The following is a 25027-nucleotide window of genomic DNA, read 5'->3' as shown; positions in this document are numbered from 1 at the left end:
AAGCTGGAAATCCCAAACTATCCTGAGGTTAAACAAAAAGCTTCACTCCAAAATAACACATGAGTCAAGGAAGAAGTCTCTAGAGAAATTAAAAAGTATTATGAACTAAATAAGAATGAAACTACAACTTAGCAAAATTTTAGGATGCAGTCAAAGCAATGCTTGGATGGAAATTTATAGTATGGAATGCATATATGAGAAAAGAAGAGAGATCTACAGCCAATAATCTAAGCTTCCACCTTAGGAAACTAGAGAAAGAAGAACAAATTGAATCTATTGTAAGCAGAAGAAAAGAAATAATGAGAATTAGAGTGGAAATCAATAAAATTGAAAACAGAAAATTGACAGGGAAAAATCAATGACACCAAAACCTGGTTCATTGAAAAGATCAATAAAATTGATAAATCTCTGTCTAGGTTAACCAAAACAAAGAAAGATTACAAATTACTCATATCAGAAATGAAAGAGGGACTATCACTACTGATCCCATGGCCATTAAAAGAATAATAAAAAATGTTATGAACAACTCCATGTCCACAAATTTGAGAACTTTGATGAAGTGGACTAATTCCTTGAAAGACACAATCTACCAAAAATCATTCAAGGAGAAGTAGGTAATCTGAACAGGCCTTTATCTATTAAAAAAAATTGAATTAATAACTAATAACCTTCCAAAAGAGGAAGCACCAGGCTCAGATGCATTGACTGGTGGATTCTACCAAACATTCAAAGAAGCAGCAATGCCAGTTATCACTACAATATCTTCTAGAAAATTGAAGCAGACAGAACACTTCCTAACTCATTCGATGAGGCCAGCATTACCCTCATTACCAAAACCAGACAAGAGTATTACGAAAAAGGAAAATTACAGACCAATATCTCCCACATATATAGATGGGAAAATCCTCAAAAATTGTTAGCAAATCAAGTCCAACAATGTATAAAAAGAATTCTACACCACGATCAAGTGAGATTTATTCCTGGTACGCAAGTGTGGTTCAACATTTGAAAAATAATTAATCCATCACATCGATAGGCTAAAGAAAAAAGTCACATGATCATATCAATAGACAAAATCTAACGCCCATTCACGAAAAAAAGACCTCCTAGAAAAACAGGTATAGAGCGGAAGTTCTTCCACTTGATAAAGAACATCTACAAAAAAAGCTACAGCTAACATCACACTTAGGATGAGAAACTAGATGCTCTCCCTCTAACATTAGGAGCAAGACAAATATGTCCCCTATTACCACTCCTATTCAGCCTTGTGCTCAAATTCCTAGCTGATGCAATAGTACGAGAAAAGAAAAGGTATACAGTTAGTGAAGGAAGACATTAAAGTGTCTTTTTTTCACAGATGACATGATCGTCTATGCAGAAAGTCCTAAAGAATCAACCAAAAAAGAAAAAGAAAAATCTCCTGGAAGTAATAAGTGGTTACAGTACGGTTGAAGGATACAAGGTTAAAAATAAGAAACCAACTACTTGTCTATGTACCAGCAATGAACAACTGGAATTCAAAATAAAAAACACAGTACCATTTACCTTTGCACCACCCGCCCCCCCAAATGAAATGCTTAGGTATAAGTCTAACAAAATATGTACAAAATCTGTATGTGGAAAACTACAAAACTCTGATGAAAGATATCAGAAAAAAACTAAATAGTTGGAGAGAGATTCCATGTTCATGGAAAGGAAGACTCAATATTGTCAAGAACGTGATCTATAGATTCAATGCAATCCCAAGCAAAATCCCAGCAAGTTATTTTGTTGATATCACCAAACTTATCCTAGAGTTTATATGGAAAGACCAAAGACCTAGCATAGCCAACACAATACTGAAGAAGAACAAACTTCAACACTTACTATAAAGCTACAATAATCAAGACAGTGTGGTATTGGTAAAATAGTTGACAAATAGATCAGTGGATTAGAATAGACACTAATATAGTCAGCTGATGTTTGAGCAAAAAGCAAAGACAATTTAATGAAGAAAGGATAACCTTTTCATCAAATGGTGCTGGAACAACTGGACATCCACCTGCCAAAAAAAAAAAAAAAAAATCTAGACACAGACCTTAAAACTTTCAAAAATTTAGTTCAAAATGGATCATAAACCTAAATGTAAAGAGCAAAACTATATGACTTCTAGAAGATAACATAGGAGAAAATCTAGGTGACCTTGGGGGTTTGGTGATAACTTTTTAGATTAAACATCAAAAAAACAGTTCATGAAAGAAAAACATGATGAGTTAGAATTCATTAAAATTAAAACTTAGGCTCTGTGAGAAACACTGCTAACTGAATTTTTTTTTTTTTTTTAAAAAGCCACAGACTGGGAGAAAATATTTACAAAACAAATATCTGATAAAGGATTAGTATCCAAAGTATACACAGAGCTAAAAATAAAACAAACAAGCAACCCAGTTAAAAAATGGGAAAGAGACTGCAACAGATAACTCACCAAAGAAGAAATACAGATGGCAGGTAAGCATATGGAAAAAAATGCTCAGCATCAAGTGTCATTAGAGAATTGCAAATTAAAACAAGAGAGAGATACTACTGCACATCTATTAGAATAGCTAAGATTCCAAACACTGACGATACCAGATACTGACAAGGACGTGGAGAATCGGGAACTGTCATTCATTGCTGTTGAGTATGCAAAATGATATGACCACTTTGGAAAAGATTGTCTGGCAGTTCTTTGAAAGCTACTGATTTTCGATCCACATCCTTATTTCTGTTGACGTTAAACTGAAACACCCTTAAAGTGTCACCTGGAGTTAAAAAGAGATATGGTATGTAAAATGTCTGGTAGAAATTTAGACAGTCGGTCAACGGGACATACACTTATTTACTGGATACTATTAGAAAAGAGCAGACTGATACATCTTCAACTATATAACATTGTTCAGATAGATTTGTTAGGGCCTCATAACATCCAATTTCACAGAACCCTAAACATGTTATTCTGCTAGGAATAATTATTCTTTTCTGCCTAGATATTAGCTCAGAGTCAGATCACAGAATCCCCGATTTCAGGAGTTGATGTGATCAGCAACAATTAACTATTGACTAACCTTCTCTGAGTTGACTAAGTTCTCTCCGCCTCAGCTATATCCTGTGTAAACTGGGATTAAGAATAATGCCTACTTTGTAGAATTGTTGTCGTAATTTAAAAATAGAATGCATTTAAAGTGTTCAGCCTAATGTCAGGCATATGGTGAGTTCTCAGTAATGGGAACACTCGTTATTATTATTAAATTTTATTGGTGACATGAAGGAGGATCATGATTTCTCTGGTTTGTCCCTTTCAATCTAGTTAATATTTTCTCATGCATCTGGGACATATGGTATGACACAAAATATTCTAGGAAAGGCATATGGAAGAACTGAAGGAGTGTCTGCTTTAAAAAGTTGATAGTCTAGTTAGCGCAAGAGATTTTTAAAAAGAGTGAAGAATGAGAGGGAAAATTGGGGAAACAATTCTTCTTTAAATAAGAATACTAGTTAATAAATGCAGCACACAATGTAAAAATTGATTTAGGCCAGGATAATCAATGAACGATAAAATCATTGCATGAAATATTATTAGAGAATAGGATATTGAAGTTATTAACCCACAGATTACTTACTAACTACTAGGGGAAAATATTCCTTTAACTGGAAAGAGTAGGTGGTCAACATTTTAGTCAAGATTGGGGTAAACTGACATTATATGCCTTTTGATGTAAAATATTAAATATATAGTCCCACTCATGTAGTATTCTTGCCAAAATTGTTTAACCAGAATACAATCATGAGGAAACAGACAAATATAGATTGTGGAACATTATGAAAGGAAACTGGGTAGAGTGTTCAAAAGTTCAATGTCATGGAAAACAAAACAAAACAGGAAGGTTGAGGGATTTGTTCTAGATCTTTAATAAAGGAGAAAAGAGAGGCATACAGCCAGCAGATTGAATAATTGAATCTATTGTATTGGGGGAAGAGAAGGGTCTATGAAAGACATTTGGGGAACATTTGAGAAAATTAAAAATATACTTACTTACATAGTATCATTGAATTAACGTTAATATTTTGGTTTGCTAACGGTAATGAGGTTATATAGGAAAATGTCCTTATTTTTAAGAATTGAATGCTGAAATGTTTAAGAGTCAAGTGTCATAATATCTGAATTTTTCTTTCAAATGGTAGAGCATAAAGTTTAAATAGATAATTTATAGATAGCTAGACATATAAAAATAGACAAGATAGAGCATGTGCGTGCAAAAACGGAAAAATGTTAGCATTTGTCTTTGGGTACTCATTTTAGTCTTTCGGTTCTTTCAAATTTTCTATCGATTGGAGGTAGATATTTGGTTCAGTTGTTAGCAGCAGCTATAATCTAGCAAACATAGAAAGCAATCATCTACCAGTTTTCTTAATATTGCATCGGGGCTAGTGAATTGTTATTAACAGCCTCGTAGCTACAACACATGTCAAGGCAGCAAACAAAGAACATATGAAAAAAAAGCCTCACGTATGTTCCATGCAACCTGGACAAATGCAAATATTAATGTTCTCTTCAAAAGAAGAATCATTTGTAATTTAATAGTGGAAATATGTGTTTCTAAATAAGTAGGCACATTATTTTCCTTTGGGAGGAGGCATCATCTCAAGAAAACAATTAAATATAAAACTCTTGAACGCAATTTCTACACAGTTATCCCCTAACTGATGTGTGTATGTTCCTAGGAGTCTCAGAATCACAACTAGGGTATTTTTGTACGTTCACTGTCTATCTAGTGCTTGGTCAAATCATGCGTTAGGCAATTACGCGCTTCCTCATCTAGGTGTTCACTGATATACTCAGACCACACACATTACTTGCAGCCACACTGGGGAGGCAAACGCAGCTACCAGTCCTCCACTAGTTGGTTGAAGGCCAGATCTACAGCCTCAAGTTTCCTTCATTAATTCATGCAGGTGCTGAAGACAGAGTGAAGACTTCAGTGGAGAGCAGTGATTCCAGATGGCAGGTTAAAAGTCAAAGCTTCAGTTTGCCAGGTGGATTCCCCTGAATTTATAGTTCCCCACAATTTGCAACATTAACCTCTAGGTCAGGAGTTCGCAAGGCCATTTCATGGGATTAGAGAGGTCAAAGTTATTTTTATAGTAATAGTAAAAGTTAGCTGCCTTTTCCACTCTTATTCACTCTCTAGTGCACAGCAGAGTCTTCCAGAGATGACATGACCTGTGATGACTTCATCACTCTGACATTTAATGGAATGCGTGTCTGTATATTGTTGTGTTTGAAAAATTTATTGGTTTTAATTTCTAATATGATAAACATCAATTGATATGAGTCACATAAACAAAATCACTTTCATGTCCTCAAAATATTCTATGCGCATTCCATCCAAAAACCACAGAATACACATTCTTTTCAAATGCCCATGGAACATCCTCCAGGATTGATCACACATTAGGCCACCAAACAAGTCTCAATACATTTAAGAAGGTCGAAATAATACCATGCATCTTTTCTGACCACAAAGGTATGAAACCAGAAATCAACTACAGGAAGAAAACCAGAAAAGCCACAAATATGTGGAGATTAAACAAAATGCTACTGAACAACGATTGGGTCAAGAAAGAAATCAAAGGAGAAATCAAAAAATTCCTGGAGACAAACGAAAATGAAAATACGACATGCCAAAATCTGTGGGATACAGCAAAAGCGGTTCTACGATGGAAGTTTATAGCAATTCAGGCCTACCTCAACAAACAAGAAAACTCACAAATAAAAAAATCTAACAGCCCATCTAAAGGTACTGGAAAAAGAGGAACAAACAAAGCCCCAAGTCAGCAGAAGGAAGGAAATAATAAAAATCAGAGCAGAAATAAACGAAATAGAAACTAAAAAAAAAAACAATAGAAAAAGTTAATGAAACCAAGAGCTGGTTCTTTGAAAAGATAAACAAAATTGACAAGCCCTCAGCTAGACTCACCAAGAAAAAAAGAGAGAAGGCTCAAATAAATAAATTCAGAAATGAAAGAGGAGAGATTACAACGGACACCTCAGAAATACAAAAGATAATAAGACAATACTATGAAAAGCTATACGCCAACAAATTGGATAATCTAGAAGAAATGGATAAATTCTTAGAATCATACAACCTTCCAAAACTGGACCTAGAAGAAGTAGAGAATGGGAATAGGACAATCACCAGTAAGGAGATCAAAACAGCAATCAAAAACCTCCCAAAAAATAAAAATCCAGGACCAGACGGCTTCCCTGGCGAATTCTACCAAATGTGCAAGGAAGACTTAATACCTATCCTTCTCAAACTCTTCCAAAAAATTGAAGGGGAGGGGGGGCTTCCTAACTCATTCTACGAAGCCAACATGATCCTGATACCAAAACCAGACAAGGACAACACGAAAAAAGAAAGTTACAGGCCAATAGCACTGATGAACATCGATGCAAAAATCCTCAACAAAATTCTAGCAAATCGAATACAACAATACATTAAAAAGCTCGTACAACATGATCAAGTGGGTTTCATTCCAGGGATGCAGGGATGGTTCAACATCCGCAAATCGATCAACGTGATACACCACATTAACAAAATGAAGAATAAAAATCACATGATCATCTCAATAGATGCAGAGAAAGCTTTTGACAAGATACAGCATCCATTTGTGATAAAAACTCTCAATAAAATGGAGATAGAAGGAAAATACCTCAACGTAATAAAGGCCATATATGACAAACCCTCAGCAAATATCATTCTCAGAGGAGAAAAACTGAAAGCTACCCCTCATAGAACAGGAACCAGACAAGGATGCCCACTGTCACCACTCTTATTTAACATAGTATTGGAAGTCCTCGCCAGAGCAATCAGGCAAGAAAAAGAAATAAAAGGGATCCATATTGGAAAAGAAGAAGTGAAACTGTCACTCTTTGCAAATGACGTGATTTTATATCTAGAAAACCCTAAAGAATCCACAGAAAAACTTTTAGAAACAAGAAAGGAATACAGTCAAGTCACGAGATACAAAATCAACATACAAAAATCGGTTGCATTTCGATACACTAACAACGAAGTAGCAGAAAGAGATATTAAGAATACAATCCCATTTACAACTGCAACAAAAAGAATCAAATACCTAGAATAAACTAAACCAAAGAGGTGAAAGATCTGTACACTAAAAAGCTATAAAGCATTGTTGAAAGAAATCGAATAAGACACAAAGAAATGGAAATATATCCCGTGCTCTTGGATTGGAAGACTTAACATTGTTAAAACGTCCATACTTCCTAAAGCAATCTACAGGTTCCACGCAATCCCTATCAAAGTTCCAACATTTTTCACAGAAATAGAACAAGGAATCCTGAAATTTATATGGAACAGCAAAAGACTCTGAATAGCCAACAGAGTCCTGAGAAAAAAAGAGCAAAGCTGCAGGTATCACACTCCCTGATTTCAAAATATACTACAAAGCCATAGTAACCAAAACAGCATGGTACTGGCACAAAAACGGACACACAGGTCAATGGAACAGAATCAAGAGCCCAGAAATAAACCCACACATTTACGGACAGCTAATAGTCGACAAGGGAGCCAAGAGCATACAATGGAGGAAGGAGAGTCTCTTCAATAAATGGTGTTGGGAAAACTGGACAGCCACATGCAAAAGAATGAAAGTGGACCATTCCCTTACACCATGCTCAAAAATCAACTCAAAATGGATTAAAGACTTGAACGTAAGACCCGAAACCATGAAACTTCTAGAAGAAAACATAGGCAGTACGCTCTTTGACATCGGTCCGAGCAGCATATTTTCAAGTACCACGTCTGACCGGGCAAGGGAAACAAAAGAAAAAAATGAACAAATGGGACCACATCAAACTAAAAAGCTTCTGCACAGCAAAGGAAACCATCAACAAAACGAAAAGATAACCCAACAATTGGGAGACGATATTTGCAAACCACATATCAGATAAGGGGTTAATATCCAAAATATACCAAGAACTCATACAGCTCAACAACGAAAAAAAACCAACAACCCAATTCAAAAACGGGCAAAAGATCTGAACAGAGATTTCTCCAAAGAAGATGTATGGATGGCCAAAAGGCATATGAAAAAATCCTCAGCATCATTAGCTATCAAGGAAATGCAAATCAAAACCACAATGAGGGATCACCTCATGCCGGTCAGAGTGGCTATAATTAACAAGACAGGAAACAACAAATGTTGGAGAGGATGTGGAGAGTACACTGCTGGTGGGAGTGCAAACTGGTGGAGCCACTATGGAAAGCAGTGTGGAGTATCCTCAGAAAATTAAGGATAGATCTACCATATGATCCAGCTATCCCACTGCTGGGTATTCATCCAAAGAACTTGAAAACGCAAAGGCATAAAGATACATGCACCCCTATGTTCATTGCAGCATTATTCACAATAGCCAAGACTTGGAAGCAACCTAGGTGCCCATCAGGGGACGAATGGATAAAGAAGGTGTGGCACTTATACCTGATGGAATACTACTCAGCCATAAGAAATGATGAAACCCGGCCATTTGTGACAACATGGATGGTCCTTGAGGGTATTATGCTGAGTGAAATTAGTCAGAGGGAGCAAGTCAAATACCGCCTGATCTTACTCATAAGTAGAAGATAAAAACAATGACAAACAAACACGTAGCAATGAAGATTGGATTGGCGGTTACCATAGGGGAAGGGCGAGGGGGAGAGCAAAAGGGCAAAAAGGGTGATTAGGCTCACATGTGAGGGGATGGATAGTTTTTGGGTGGTGAACATGATGTAATCTACACAGAATTTGAAATATATTACGATGTACATCTGAAAGCTATATAATGTTATAATCCAATGTTACTGCAATTAAAAAAATAAAATAAAATAAATTTTAAAAAGATTTTAAGCGTGTAAAGGGTTTCTGAGACCAAAATGCTTAAGAATCATTGCTCTAGTTCATTCATTAAAAAAAAAAAAAAAAAATTCCTGAAAACATCATTTGCCATGTAAGGGGCCCTGTGACATTTGATGGGCGTACAAAGATAGCCCAAAGTGACCATTTATAAAATACCACATACTGTAAGTTAGGAGGTTTAGATATTGTCTTCAATTTAAGCCTCCCAACACACCTTCAAAATAGGTATGGTCACCTTCATTTTACAAATGAGGGAACTGAGTATTTAAGACCAGGTCTAAAACCCAGTCGTATCCTATCAGATTCTAAAGCCAGTGTAAATTCCACTTCATGTATGATGCATGATATTCAGTCCTCCTTCATGTTTGTTTCTTTTCAATGAAGCTGAAAACTCAGCACAATTGGAGTCACTCCGCCTGAGATAAAATTTTAAGATGAAAACTAGATTGACATTTTAGGTAACACCATCTGTAAACATGTGTAACCTTTTTCTGTTTCACCAATACTTCCTCTCAAAGGGCACTAGGTTAGGATACCTAACTACCGCAACTCAGTTTCTACAGTGGCAGATATTACCAGCGACATTGCAGAATTGTTAGAAGAATCAAATGAAATGATGTTAGTAGCAATTGCCGTTAACTAATATTAATTACCAACATTTATTGAGTTTACGTAATTGCTTATAGTAATTCTGAGGCATGTACATTTTAAGAGCTAAATTTTATTGACTGCCTATATTGAGCCAGGCACAGCTCTAAGCACTTAAATATATCATCATTTCGTTTAATCCTCACAGCAGCTCAAGATATGGCAACTATTATTATCTCATTTACGGATGAAGAGAACGAGTTAGAGAGATGTTCAGAGAATTTCCCGTGGTCACACTGGAAGTTAGTAATGAAGCTGATATGAACCAGGCAGCCTGACCCACGTGTGTGGCCTATGAGTCAGTTCACTACATGGAGGAGGACATAGGACTTGGCCAGGCCCGTCAGCTATGAATCTGGGGGTGGAGATTCAGGTAGCCCCTCCTGCTAGTCTACTTCATTGACATTGTACAGTGAGCAGATGTTTATTACCCACCTACCCTGTGCCAGACTGTGTACCCTGGGGCAAGAGAGACAAATCAGGTACATTTCCTGCCTTCGGTCCAGGAAGAGAGACAGAAACATGTTGTATTACATTTGTCTGCTCCGGCTGCCCTGAAAAATCACCACAGACGGGGTGGCTTAAACAACACATTTCTTTCTCACAGTTCTGGAGGCTAGAAGTCCAAGATCAATGTGTTGGCAAGTTTGTTGTCTTCTGAGGCATCTCTCCTTGGCTTGCACGTGGCTGCCTTCTCACTGTGTTCTCACGTTGTTTGTCCTCTGTGTGTGTTTGTGTGTGTGTGTGTGTGTGTGTGTGCGTGTGCGCGCACACACCCCTAGTGTCTCCCTGTGTGTCCAAATTGTTTCTTCTCATAAGGACACTAGTCAGATTGGATTAGGGCCCACACTAACGGCCTTATTTTAACTTAATCATCCCTTTAAAGGCCCTATCTCCAAATGCAGTCACATTCTGAGGTACTAGGGTTTCAACATATAAATTTTGGGATGACAAGATTCAGCCCGTATCAGACGTAACACAGAGTTTTAAAAATAAGCTCTTTCCCTTAAGTTCAGGTTGACTTTAGGCCTCAAATACGATGACATGAGGAAACAGACATTTGGAAATCACATCTCAGGAATTCTGAAGATGCTGCTGCAATTTTGGGTGATTTGAAAACCAATTTTGAGATACAATAACCTGTGGGCCCAAGAATACTATTATATATATATATGTATATATGTATATGTATATAGACACACACACACACACACACACACACACACACACATATATAAAATGTAATCCTCAAAACAGTACATCCAAGAGGTAAGTAATGGTCTTATTCACATTTCAGAGATGAGGAATCATAGATATAAAGAAGTCTAAGCAAATTATCCAAGGTTATTTAGCAAAAAGAAAGCCCCCCAACACAGAACCTGGAATAAAACCTATATAATATTCTGAATTCACAGCCAAATCCTTTACTACTATGTTACTTTGCTTACAATGGAAGAATTTCTCTCTTTGTTTCTCTCTCTCTCGAACAAGGAATACCATTAACATTATCAGGTCACGCAATTATTCTCCTGTTGCCCCATTTAAGAAAAAAAGAAATCTATGTTACAGAGATTGTGTAACAAATTGTCATTAGAAGTAATTACACTCTATCAAGTAGGCCACGTGTTAAGTACAAAATGAATCCCCAGTGAATGAGTCAACACTTGTTCCTTGAGTACCTACTTTGCTTTGCACTGAATTAGGCATCAGCAGTGTAAGAGTAGGTTAAATCTTACTCTCTATATTCAAAGATCCTCTAGTCCAGTTGGAATGACAGTGCACGTCCACCTTGTGCACTGGTAAAACTGAAGGCAGTTTGGTGTAGGGTAAAAGGCATGGGCCCTTGAGTCAGGTATATCTTCACCTACCTTGTATTAATCTGAGACTCAAGGCAAGACTCTCTATTCTTCTTAGCCTGTTTGTTCATCTGCAATTTAGGGATGATAAAATATGCCTCTAATGGCTCTCATGAGCATCAGGTTATTTCTGGCACACAGTATATGTAGGGGAACTGCTCTGTGCCAAGCACACTGACAAGCTCGTGTATGGGCCATGTAAGTAAGTTTCAACCGCAGTTTGATCTGCAGCTGAGTAGAATGCCCTGTTATCCTCCAGGAATGTGGAAAGACAGGCTGAGTTCTGAGAAGCTGCTGCAAGACCATTTCTCACCATCTCCCTATTTTGAGAGAGGCCACCATAGGCAGTTTCTTATCACCTCTCTGGTTCCAGAACTTTTCATCTTTCTTCCTTCCCTCACCTTAGGGTACAGCTGAAGCTTATAGAATGGCCTAATGTCTAGCTGCAATTTGGAAATGGCTCGTGAGCAACAGAGTCCCATACCAGTGATGAAGCCTATCATCTGGCTTATTTTGTTTTGATGTCACCCTGTGGAACAAGGGAAGTGGGAGCTAACACCATGTTGATATTACTTTTCCTGTCTATGTAGGTAATGAACTGAGTCTACCTGGGCACATCGTTGTTACTTACTGGCCAAATATGTCAGCTCGTTTGACAGCAAGCCTTCGGTAAATGTTAGCTGCTACTTCTACCATACGTCATTTGAGCATTAGGGATTAGCACAGTCCAGGTATACAGCATCTGCCAATAAATGGAAGGAATTGTAATTTAGGTACACTTTGCTATTCCTAAGGAACTGTGTGAAATAGTAATTGCCCTCAGTGCAGACAGAATAGCTGGAATTCTAGTGTTCTTCATACAGATTTGATCTTTATCTGAGGATATGATTATCCAGCCCTGAGAAAGAGTGTTAAGAGTATAGCCATTGGGGTCAGAAACATCTGGGTACATGATAATAACCCTAACCATACAAAATCCATCTTCATTGGGCACTCACTGCGTGCCAGATACTGTTGGAAGCACTTAACGGGCACTGTCTGTTTTGACCCTTACAAAAATCTAGATGGCATGCACTCTTATCGTGCCCTATTGAGAGATGAGGAAACATAGGTTTCCAGGTTCACTAAGTTGTCCCGAACAACACAGCAAGTCAATGGGAAAACTAGAATTAAGACCCAGGATGTCTGACTCTGAAGCCAAGCTCAACTAGTTATGAGATCGTGCAAAGCACAAAATTGCTTAGCACCTCAATTTCAATGTCCATCAAATGGGAATAAATATAGGACTTCCCACATATGGAAGTTGTTTTAAAAATATGTCATTAAAGAACAGAGCATGGTGGCTGACATATGATGGCTTTTCAATAAAGAGTTGCTTTTTAAAAAGAATTTAATTCCGGTAAAATACATACAACATAAAATTTATCATCTTAAACATGTTTAAGTGTACAGGACAGTAGTATTAAGCATGTTCACACTGTTGTGCAACAAAACTCCAGAACTCTTTCATCTTACAAACTGGAAACGCCATCCCCATTAAACACCACCACTCCATTTTCCCCTCCCCCGCAGCCGCTGTCGAACAACATTCTACTTTCTGTTTATGAATTTGACTACCCTAGACATCTCATATAAGTGGAATTATATAGCATTTGCCTTTTGGACTGCCTTCTTTCACTTAGCATAACGTCTTCAAGTTCATCCATGTTGTAGCATGAGTCAGAATTTCTGTCGTTTTTAAGTCTGAATAATATTCCATTGTATGTACATACCACAATTTCTTTCTACATTCGTTCATCGATGGACACTTGGGTTGCTTCCACTTACTGGCTATTGTGAATAATGCTGCTATGAACATGGGTGTACAAATATGTCTTCACCTGCTTCCAATTCTTTCAAATATTTACCCAGAAGTGGACTTGCAAGATTATATAGTAATTCTATTTTTAATTTTCTAATGAACCAAGTTACGGTTTTCCACAGTAGTTGCACCATTTTGCATTCCCACCAGCGGTGCACAAAATTTACAGTTTGTCCACATCTTTGTCAGCACTTGTTATTTTCTGGGGTTTTTTTAATAGTAGCCCTGCTAATGGGTGTGAAGTGATATCATTGTGGTTTTGATTTGCATTTCCCTAATGATTAGTGATATTGAGCATCTTTTCATATGCTTGCGACCCATACATATATCATCTATGAAGACTTGTCTTTTCAAGTCCTTTGTTCATTTTTTAAATTGGACTATTTGGAGGTTTTTTGTTATTGAATTGTACAGGTTCTTTATGTATTCAGGATATTAACCCCTTATCAGATATATGATTTGCAAATATTGTCTCCCATTCTGTAGGTTGCTTTTTTCACTCTGTTGATTGTGTCCCTTAACGCTCAGGAATTTTTAATTTTGATGTAGTCCATTTTACTTTTATTTTCACTTTTGTTGCCTGTGCTTTTCAAGCTGTAGAATGGCCTAATACCTAGCTGCAGTATGGAAATGGCTCCTAAGCAACAGAGTTCCATACCACTGATGATGCCTGGCATCTGGCGTATTTTGTTTTGATGTCACCCTGTGAGACAAGGGAAGTGGAAGCATATCCAAGAAATTATGGCCAAATCCAATGTCATGAAGCTTTCCCCCTGTTTTCTTCTAAGAGTTTTGCACTTTTTGCTTTTACGGTTAGTTCTTTGATTTGTTTTGACTTAATTTTTGTGTATGTTGCGAGGTAAAGAGTTCAACTTCCTTCTTTTGCACATGGATACCCAGTTGTCCCAGTACCATTTGTCGAATTGACTGTCCTTTCCCATTGACAATTATTGGCACCCTTGCCAAAACTCATTTGACCACAAATGCAAGGGTTTATTTCTGGGTTCTCCATTGTGTTCCATTGTCTGTATGTTTGTCTTCATGCCGGTATCACATTCTTTTGATTAATGTAGCTTTGTAATATGTTTGAAATCGGGGTGTGTGAGTCTTCCAACTTTGTTCGTCTTTTTCAAGATTTTTTTTGCTATTTGGTATCCCTTGATTTGCATTTCCCTGATGAATAGTGATGCTGAGCATCTTTTCATGTACCTGTTGGCCATTTGGGTGTCTTCTTTGGAAAAATGTGCATTCAGTTCCCCTTCCCATTTGTTAGTTGGATTGTTTTTTCCTTGTCGTTATTGAGCTGTATGAGTTCTTTATATATTTTGGATATATATATATTCTCCAATATATGGTTTGAAAAATTTTTCTCCTGTTCTTTTGGTTGCCTTTTCATTTTGTTGATTGTTTCTTCTGCTGTGCAGAAGCCTGTTAGTTTGATGTAGTCCCACTTATTGATTTCCACTTCTGTTGCTTGTGCATTGGGTGTCCTATCCAAGAAATCATTGCCAAGACCAAGGTCTAGGAGCTTCTTCCCTATGTTTTCTTCTAGGAATCTTATGGTATCAGGTCTTATGCTTAAGTCTTTGATCCATTCTGATTTAGTTTTTGTGAGTGGTATACGACAGGGGCCTAATTTCCTTTTTTCTGCATGTGTTTATCCAGTTTTCCCAACACCATTTGTTGAAGGGACTATCCTTTCCCCATTGGATGTTCTTAGCTCCCATGTCGAATATTCGTTGGCCGTATATGCAGGGGTTTAATTCTGGTATCTCTGTTCTGTTCCATTGGTCTGTGTGTCTATTTTTATGCCAGGACCATACTGTTTTAATTACTATAGCTTTGGTGTATAGTCTAAAATCAGGAAGTGTGACGCCTTCAGCTTTGTTCTTCTTTCTCAGGATTGCTTTGGCTATTCAGGTCTTTCATGGTTCCATACAAATTTTAGGATTGTTTTTTCTATATCTGTGAAATGCCATTAGAATTTTGCTGGGGACTGTGTTGAATCTACAGATGGCTTTGGGTAGTATGGACATTTTGACGATATTAATGCTTTTTATCCATAGACATTGGATGTCTTCCCATTTGTTTGTTTCTTCTTTGATTTCTTTCAACAAAGTCTAGTATTTTTCAATGTACAGATCTTACACTTCCTTGGTTAAATTTATTCCTGAATATTTTATTGTTTTTGATGATACTGTGAGAGGGATAGTTTTCTTTATTTCTTTTTCAGATGTTTCATTATTCGCATATAGACATGCAACTGACTTCTGTATGTTGATTTTATATCCTGAACGTTTACTTAATTTGCTGATTAGTTCCAATAGATTTTTGGTTGTGTCTTTGGGATTTTCTATATACAAAATCGTATCGTTTGCAAACAGTGAGAATTTTACTTCTTCATTTCTGATTTGAATGCCTTTTAGTTCTTCACCTTGCCTAATCGCTCTAGCTAGGACTTCCAGGACTATATTGAATAAGAGTGGTGAGAGTGAGCATCTTTGTCTTGTTCACCGTTGAGTATAATGTTAGCTCTGGGTTTGTCATATAAGGCCTTTATTATGTAGAGATACGTTCTTTATATACGAAATCTGTTGAGGTTTTTTTTTTATCACGACAGGATGTTGAGTTTGGGGAAATGCTTTCTCTGCATTTATTGAGATGATTGTGTGATTTTTATCTTTCATTCTATTAATTAGGTGTAGTACATTTATCGATTTGTGTATGTTGAACTACCCTTCCATCCAAGCAATAGATCCCACTTAACCATGTGTATAATCCTTTCAATGTGTTGTAGACTTTGGTTTGCTAATATTTTGTTGAGAATTTTTGCGTCTATGTTCATCAGGGATGTTTGTCGATGGATGTCTTTCCTTGTACCGTCCTTATCTGGCTTTGACATCAGGGTAATGCTGGCTTTGTAGAATGAGTTTAGAAGTGTCCCCTCTTCTTCAATTTTTTGGAAGAGCTTGAGAAAGATTGGCGTTAATTCTTCTTTAAGTGTTTGGTAGAATTCCCTAGTGAAGGTGTCTTATCCTGGGGTTTTCTGTGTTGGGAGGTTTTTGATTATGGATTCAATCTCTTTACTCATTATTGATCTATTCTGATTTTCTATTTCTTTTGGATTAAGTCTTGGTAGGTTTTGTGTTTCTAGGAATTTGTCCATTTCTTCTAGGTTATCTAATTTGTTGGCATATAATTGTTCACAGTAGTCTCTTATGATCCTATGTATTTCTGTAGTATCAGCTGTAATGTCTCCTCTTTCGTTTCTAATTTTATTTATTTGAGTCTTCTCTGAAATGATGTTGAACATCTTTTCATGTGTCTGTTGGCCATCTGTGTATCTCCTTTGGCAAAATGTCCACTCAGATCTTCTTCCTAGTTTTTAATCGGGATGTTTATTTACAAACCATCAAAAAATCACATAGATATACAGAACAGATTGGTGGTTACCAGAGGGGAAGAGGGGTGGGGAGAGGGGGAAAGGGGTAAAAAGGCTCGCGTGTATGGTGATGGATGGCATCTAGACTTTCGGTAGTGAACATGTTGTAGTCTATACAGAAGTCAAAATAGAATAACGTACATCTGAAATTTATATAATGTTATTAAAACAATGTTTCCTCAATTAAAAAAAAGGACATGGGTCATTGGGCATCATCATAGAATTCTGGCGATGACACAATCCAACTATATACGCAACACCAATACAAACATGTTCTCCAGACACACAAATAAAAACGTTCACAGCATCATTATTGATGGTAGTCACCAACTGCAAGCAATATGAACATCTATCAACAGTTGAATGAATGAATACAGTGTGATATATTCATATCATAGAACACGATACAGACATGAAACAAGAAAATACCCCTACGTGCAACAACATGGGCAGATATCAATAGCAGAACACTGAGCAAAAGAAGCCAGGCATAAAAACATACGTGACTGATAATTCTATTTATATAAAGTTTAAGAAGAGGCAAAACAACAAAAACAAAAACAAGAAACCCTTATGCTGACGTAGGTCAGAATAGTGGTTAGCCTTCACGTGAAACACCTAGACAGGGGCATAACGTGGGTTTCTGAGGCTCCAGTAATGTTCCAGATCTTGGTCTTGGTGGTGGTTACAGGTATGTGTTCACTTTGTGAAAAGTCATCAAGTTGTTGTCTCTTATGGTTTGTGCACTCTTCACTTTCTGTGCTGTACTTCAATTAAAGAAAATCTAACAAAAATAGAGGGGGAAGACATGTATACCATGTGAGAAGAATTGACAGAAACACACTTCAGACTGAACGTGCCTTATTGTAAGCCTAAAGCCTCAAAGGCTATAAAAACTAAAGTTGATTCTCTGACTCATTTGCCCGTAAAACACGACCTGAACAGACATGAGGCTCTTTTGTCTTTATCTATCCTTCTTGGCATGAATGTTTATGTTTCCCTGCAGAAATATTGTTTTACTGGATTCACGGTGCTACTCCAGACCCTGCTATGGCTCTTAGTGAAGTGTGGTATATGAATTCTGAAACATCCGGTCCCAAGAGTTTCAGGTAAGGGATTGTTACCTAATTAACATAATTAACATAATTCTCTCAGCTGAAGGCAAATCAAGTAGACAAGAACTAATGAAGACTGCACAGAGTTTATCAGGGATGGGCTGAATTTCTTGAGTCTTTTTTCAACATTTCAAATGACATGGTATTTCTCCTTTGACTATCGATATGATAGATTATTAAATTACTAAAATATTTCTCAATATCACACCAGCCTCTCGTGACTAGAAAACCTGCCAGGATGCAGTAGATTTCCCACATACTGTTGAACCTTATATACTCAAACTTTATGGATAAAAACATTAAACCTATGCTCCTAAGTGAGATAGATCCCTATTTCTGTGTGTGCATGCACGCATGCGAGTGCATGCATGCATGTTTGTGTAAGTCTGTGTGCTTGTGGGCTTGTGTGCATGTACTAGCTTTTACAGGTTTTGGAATCAGGGTTTAGGCTGTCTTCAGTAAATAAATTTGGAATATTTCTATCTTTGTTTCTAGCTTCTAAATCCATTTAAGAAGGCTTAGGAATTTGTGATTTCCGAAAAGAATTAGATGATTGTATTCAGCTCTTCTTGTACTTCCCTCAGGGATTTTGGTTCCCAGACCTAGTTGAAAAAAATAACACCGTTTTCTAAAAAAGCTGTGACTCTTCAAAAATGTGCATTCTAGGATGGCAGAGAAGTACACGGGGAAGAAAATGAATGCTGGTATCAGAGAGACTTGGGAGACTGTCCCAGATCCACCACTTACTCAGTGTATGACTTTCAGCATGATACTGAATCTCTTTTAGCCTTAATTTCTTCATTTGTGAACAGGGACTATAGCCCTCTCTCTTTAACTGTTTCCCAAAGATTTAGCAGAGAGCAATTTTCACCCTATTACCCTACTCAATTCGTGTGCAAACCTGCTGTGATCATGAGCAATACATGTGTGAGGGATCAGAATTGGCCACCCCAAAATGTGTCTCTTTGGCTTGATTATTTTTAAGAACAAATGACTCTGAAAGAAACCCTGACCTTCCCCCAACTGCCTAAAAGAGTTTAACATACACAGCCTGTTCCAGGAAGGAGATAATACCATAAGATAACTATAGTATAATGTAAACTAGGTATGACAGACAGGGAAGAACAGAACAAAGGCCTTTCAATCAGTCCTCCCTATCTCTCATTGGCTTTGCAAGGTGAGGTCAACATTTGCTCATCAAACATTTGCTTTTCCATCTTCATGTAAATTGCCTTCCTCCATGTAAATTGCCTTCCTCCAAAATCTCAAACTAGTACCGCCAATGTCCTCCATTGTCCTTAGCTGAAGATGGTATTTAAGGTAGTGGCTTCCGCCATTTTGGGGAGTTACACAGTTTTCCTGGGCTTCTCCCATGCATACATGTTATTAAACTTTCATTGATTTTTCTCCCATTATTCTGTCTCATGACAATTTAATTCTGACACCAGCCAGAAGGACCTAGAGGGCAGAGGGATAATTCTTCTTCCCCTACACTTTGGTGATGAGGATTGGATAAAACATCACTGGCTAGACGCTGCTCACTCCTGGACTCCTGCAGCTGAGAGATCCTAGACTTCTGATGAGAGCTGGGAGCAGGTAAGAGTTCTTACCACGTCAGTCTCCCGAATCTCTGCCTTCAGTTTTCAGTGGAAGTGAGAGTGGTGAATTTGTTTTTCCTTTTCTAAATTTAGATTAGCAGGGTAAAATATTGGCAAAGCTAGCTTCTTGGACTCAGCAACTCTGGGAAATTTTGTTGGAGTACTCTTGGTTTGTTGACCCTTCTCCTCCCAGAGATGGTCACTATTTTTCCTTGTCTTTGCGTCACTGTCACAAAAAAGGAGAACCCATAGGGCAAGACACAGGCATCTCTATAAGCCTGTTGTCTGGGCTTGTCCCACAGTAAACTTTGCTGTGAGTTGACATGTGCATGAGGTGAAAGCTGTTGCTAACGGGGATCTTGGAAGCCAAAGAGGCCATGACATTGGTGGGCATGGGTTGGGCACTTAAGAGCCATCAGGGCACTTGCCATCTCAAGAAGACTCCCATGATAGGATAAGTTGGACACAGAATGGGGTAGATGACAGAGGACCCCCGCCAACGTCAAGAAAATTTCCGTGCAATGAAGTACTCTAAAACACATACAACCCCCAACCCTGCAGAACCTCCCTCCTAGGTATTCGTTTGGCTCCAAGAGACTCAAGGCTTACCTAAAGCTGTTAATGTGCATAGAAGATGAAGTTTGTTTTCTTTTGTCTTCTTCTATGTCTTGAGAGCTTGGCTTTGTGACCTTTCTGGTCTTCACCATCAGGAGGATGCACAAACCAGTGTGCATCTTGGCGGCCAGCCACACAGAGACTAGGGTTCCAAGGTGTATGTTCTTTGGCTGTATCAGCTCTCAGGGGAGTTTGTCATCAGGGATCTCAGTCCATTAGGGGCCTTTGGCATCTCAACCTTCATTGTCGGTTAGTGCGTTCTGCATGTGTAATGAAGGCCTTTGCTCTCTTACACTTTTTGGGGAGTGAACATTCTGGATCTTGTGAGGGCTGCCTCCTTTGCACTCTCATTTGGGGACACCTCTTGCCTCCATGGGTAAGCCATAAAAGGCTGATTGGTTTGAGTTGCTATTAGGATCCTACTCGTCAAAGGCCAGACAATGGATCTTTTAAATTGGAAAAACTTCTAAATTGGAAAAATGTTTAGAGAGCTCTCGAATACAGATGCTTTATTGGTACCTATAAAAATAGCAAATTTAAAAGACAATGCAAAGAAATAATGACTAGTCTCAAGAACTTAATAAAATTTGGGGTCTCAGTTTCCTCTCCTGGTCTTACAGATGCTAATGAAAACATTAAGTTAATTAACAAAAGAAGAAAAAGAAGTCCAGGGAAAGTCAAGGGACTGTTCTCTACAGGGTAAAAAAAAAAATTAAGGACTTTTTAGAACATAAGGTATATAAAGCAAATATCGAAAGGGGAAACAGGGGCCGGCCCTGTGGCCAAGTGATTAAGTTTGCGTGCTGTGCTTCGGCAGCCCAGGGTTTCACTGGTTCGGATCCTGGGCACGGACATGGCACTGCTCATCGAGCCATGCTGCTGTGGCATCCCACATAGCACAACCAGAAGGACCTACAACTAGAATATACAACTATTACTGAGGGGCTTTTGGGAGAAGAAGAAGAACAAAACAAAGATTGGCAACAGATGTTAGCTCAGGTGCCAATTACAAAACAAAGGTTGGGGGGGACAAAGGTGAATCAGAAAGGGAAGAGTCTTGAGACTCATCCCAGCAGGACGGAAATCTTAAGATGGTTATTTTTAAAAAATGTGATAAATAAAATGGACATTAATGGGGTTAGGACAAAGGTTTAATACATCACTGCCTAACGTTGGGTGGGCTGAAGGGACCCCTTACTAGTCTCCCCAAGATTAAAGGGCCCCAAACAAGTCTGCTCTATTTAAAAAGCCAGAAGGCAGAAATCAAAAGGAGAAACCTGACCAACAATCGCTTGGTGCAACAGTTAGGATGGTTAATCAAATTAAAGATTAACAAAAGGGCCGTGGTCCCTTGGTTCGACCTCTTGCTGTGGACTCAAAGCCTTCTGAGTAAAATGGGAAGAATAACCAGGAAATGGAGAAGGGAAATGTCCAAGTCTCCCTCATGCAGGAATCCACAAGCGTTGGTACCAAAACCTAGTGTTGGGACCCTGACTCAGGCTGCAACTAGAATGAAAACAAACGTAAAAGTGTAAGGGTTGATAGGATTATAAAGGTTAGAATGTTTGAGCTAATATTATGTGAAGAGGTTTTATCAACTTGGCTTGCGTGTGTTTTGAAAATGGATATTTGTGTGGGAATGCTTCCCTTACCCAATATTATAAGACCGAGACTGGTTGATGATGTCCTAATAGAAGCTATGATTAGAGGTATCAGAGTTGATGGACTTCAGATAAAATTTTGTAGGAAATTGGTATATTTAAATGGGCTCTATATGAAGTGATTACATCTCTTTTGCATGATTGTATTATAGATTGTACTGTAGAGATAGACGTTGTGTCTCACTGGGGAACGTTTCCCTGCCTGATATTGTAAGACAGCACATAAATCTGCCCTTCAGACAGTGTTAATTAAACACACTAAAGGGAAGTCAATAGGGTTCCCTGAGCCCACACAGTATCAGATAAAAACTAGAGGCTAATATCAGGTGCTAGTAAAAAAGATAATAAAAGCCCTCCCTCCAAGGAAAGTTGGTCTAGGGTTAAATTGTGCACTTAGAAAGAGGGGCTTTGTTAAACGTTTTGTGCAGACGTTCTAACGGTGCGATACATTGTCCTGAAGTTTTAGAACATAAAAATCTTTTCATTTGCCTCTTACATTAAAAATCTCCCTGATATAAAGAAACAAATCCAAGAAAAGATAATTCAATGAGCAGATCTGTCTTTTGATATCATTCAGGCTACAACCCAAGTATTTGAGAAACTTAAAGCAACTATCGTTGTCTTACAAAAAGGAAGAGGAAATACTTGAAAATTAAAAAAAAATTCTTAAATGTCATCTCTACAAATACTAGTAAAAAGATTTAGCAGGTGAGCTTAACTCTTACCAATTTCTAAAACAACCTTTGGATACAACTGTTCTTTCATAACTAGTGAACCTCATTTTACTGCACCTGATTCATGATGGTAATTTTAAAACAATAGCTGTGGAATCTCTACGTGTGTGTGTCCATGTTATAAATGTGTGATATTTTACCTCCGGATGGTATAATTTCTAAAAGAACTCTATTTAATTGGCTTAAAGTAAGTACTTATATAAATTATTTCTAAATTTAATAGAAACTAACCCAAATGATTTTCAAGTTAACATGATATAAAATAACCTCTGATAAGTTAAAACGTATTTAAGTTGATTTGTGTGATGACTAAAATGGACATGTTCTCAGAGTTATCAGCATTGGGTAAGATACAGAGATGCAGCCTGCGTTTTCTAGTCAAACAAACTCATGTTTTCTCAATTACAAAATTTGTCGGCAAAAAGAATAAGTTATTTTGTCGAATGTCTCATAAAGTTTTCGTGAGTGATCTAAACATAATTCATGGGGGCAAATGATTAAGATGTAAGTGGGATAAGAGCTTATAGATAAACTTTTAACGATAATTGTATTTTATGACATGTGTATTTAAAACAACTTCCAAAATCTCTTTGGTAACTTAAAATTGAACTTTTGCTCAGATAAATTAAATGATAGAAAATTGATTGAATATCTAGATCACTTACAAATAAGATAAAATATTAGATAGTAATTGCTAAATATGGGTTTATCTACTTTTGGCTTCTTATTACAGAGAAACTAAAAGATGTTTAGGTCAATTAGTAAACACGTCTTGTATTTTATTAAAGGGTTTTACTATGAAGTAGCATGTTTCTAGAAATGATAAAAAGTATTTATAAACTTGCCAAGCCACAAAATGCTAATGTAAAAGACAGTCCATAATTGCTTATGTCATAGTCTTTACTTAAAAGTTAAGGTTTCTAAGGGTTAAAAAATTCTAATGTGTGATTAAAGCTACTAAAAATTAATACGGAAAACATCTTTGTATTCAAGGAAAGTAAGATGTATGTTTTCAGTAAAGAAGGTATAAGAAATAAAGATATTTTTGCCTGTTAAATAGGTTATAGAAGGTTTATGGGGGAAAAAAGTCTGAGAAAAGAGTTTTATACACGGTCAAGCTGGCTCAGACTGAAATGAATTTCATTACATAAATGAGTTTTAATATCAGAAATAAGCTGGTGCAAAATTAGAATTTGGTTTTCTCTCTGTTTAAAGGATAATTTTCTCAAGCCTTTAGTCTGCTCTGGGTAAGGAAATTACAAAAGGTTCCCTTCTTTTTGATTAAGTCTACCTAAAAGACAGAAATTCTATGATTTGTCAAAACAATTTCCCATGCTCAAAAACGCTGATGTCTCTCTATTAAGAGAACTAAATTATTTTTTTTTAACTGTTTAACTCTGTATGTTTGCCTTTAACATCTTCTCTTGTCACTTTAGTTAAATGGATAACTAAGAATTGTTTCATAGGGACCTGTGATATCATGTGGGTAAATGTTATTGATATAAGCATCCTAAAAATTATGTAATATTCCTAAAATTCTGATCTGTCCTGGTTATCAGTCATAATTCTAGTTATTATCTTAAAATGTTATATGTCATAAAAATAACCAAGTTTCTTTATCAATTGCCATTTTTAAGTTTTTTTGTCATTTACAGACTGCTTTGTTTTACTTTGCTTTTGCAAATATGTTTCGTCTTCAGAGAAATTCATGGAAAGGACTCTGACACTGACTAGAGAATGCAGGTTTCTGATAAACTTTCAGATCATAAAACTGAACTGGGTAAGAAATAACTGAACTGCAATGGAGAAACTGATGACTTCATGAAACTGCTAACAGAAGATCAAGATCAAGAGTTGATTACGTGGGACTGAATGAACTGGTGAGGATGATTATAATTTTTTATGAATTTTCACTTAAAATATTGCTGATTTTTTAATGTCTTGTTATTTTCAGATTTAAGAAAACCGTTTTCTCTTTTATCTTAAGCTAAGTATGACTTATAGCAATTTGGTAAATTATAGTTTTGTCAGCAGAATTGAAACGTTGATCTTTTTCTCCCTACCTGATCCCTCCAGAATTTGGAAACTCTTAGAGAGTGAGTATTCTTATTTTCATGGTTATGTAGTTATTTCCACAAGTTCAATAAGAATCCATTCTCCTTATAACAGGACACAATTAGAAACATTGCTTATATTACCAAAGCTTTGATTGGAATGTCATATTTGAGAGAAACGTGCATAGACTTGGATGTGACCAAACAGCTTTGAGGGACAAGGATTTACTTTATGAGACAAATGAAGCCACTTGGAAATATTGGCCTGGTACCTTGCTTACAGGATTCCCAGCAAGCTTACCAGGTGAGCATGGAAGCTCACTTCCCTGGCAGGTGCAAAGAAACTCAGGTTATTTGGGGGACCTCAAGAAGAGAGGAATCCACCCAAATCTAAGGTATTGCAGGCGGGGTCTGATGACAAGCCCTTGGCTTGGCTTTCCTGGCCTTGAGAGGCCTTTAAAATTCAATCTGGGATTCCTTATAAAAAGTTCCAGCAAAGC

The 25027-nt window shown here is 37.2% G+C and overlaps 1 long non-coding RNA gene across 2 annotated transcripts in view; it reads left to right on the top strand.

The window, feature by feature from the left end:
• The window catches only part of LOC138921993 (uncharacterized), a 54109-nt gene that overhangs the window by 13537 nt on the left and 15545 nt on the right, over positions 1 to 25027 (top strand). For both annotated transcript variants that reach the window (XR_011435064.1, XR_011435065.1), the window contains exons 2-4: positions 17757 to 17859; positions 19314 to 19461; positions 24174 to 24353. This is a non-coding gene — a long non-coding RNA (uncharacterized lncRNA). The remainder of the gene's footprint in view (positions 1 to 17756; positions 17860 to 19313; positions 19462 to 24173; positions 24354 to 25027) is intronic.

This window comes from Equus caballus, chromosome X (assembly GCF_041296265.1).
Source record: "Equus caballus isolate H_3958 breed thoroughbred chromosome X, TB-T2T, whole genome shotgun sequence".
In the NCBI taxonomy this organism is placed as follows: Eukaryota; Metazoa; Chordata; class Mammalia; order Perissodactyla; family Equidae; genus Equus; species Equus caballus.
Note: the sequence above shows the minus strand (reverse complement) of the source record. Positions and strands in the feature narration are given on the sequence as shown.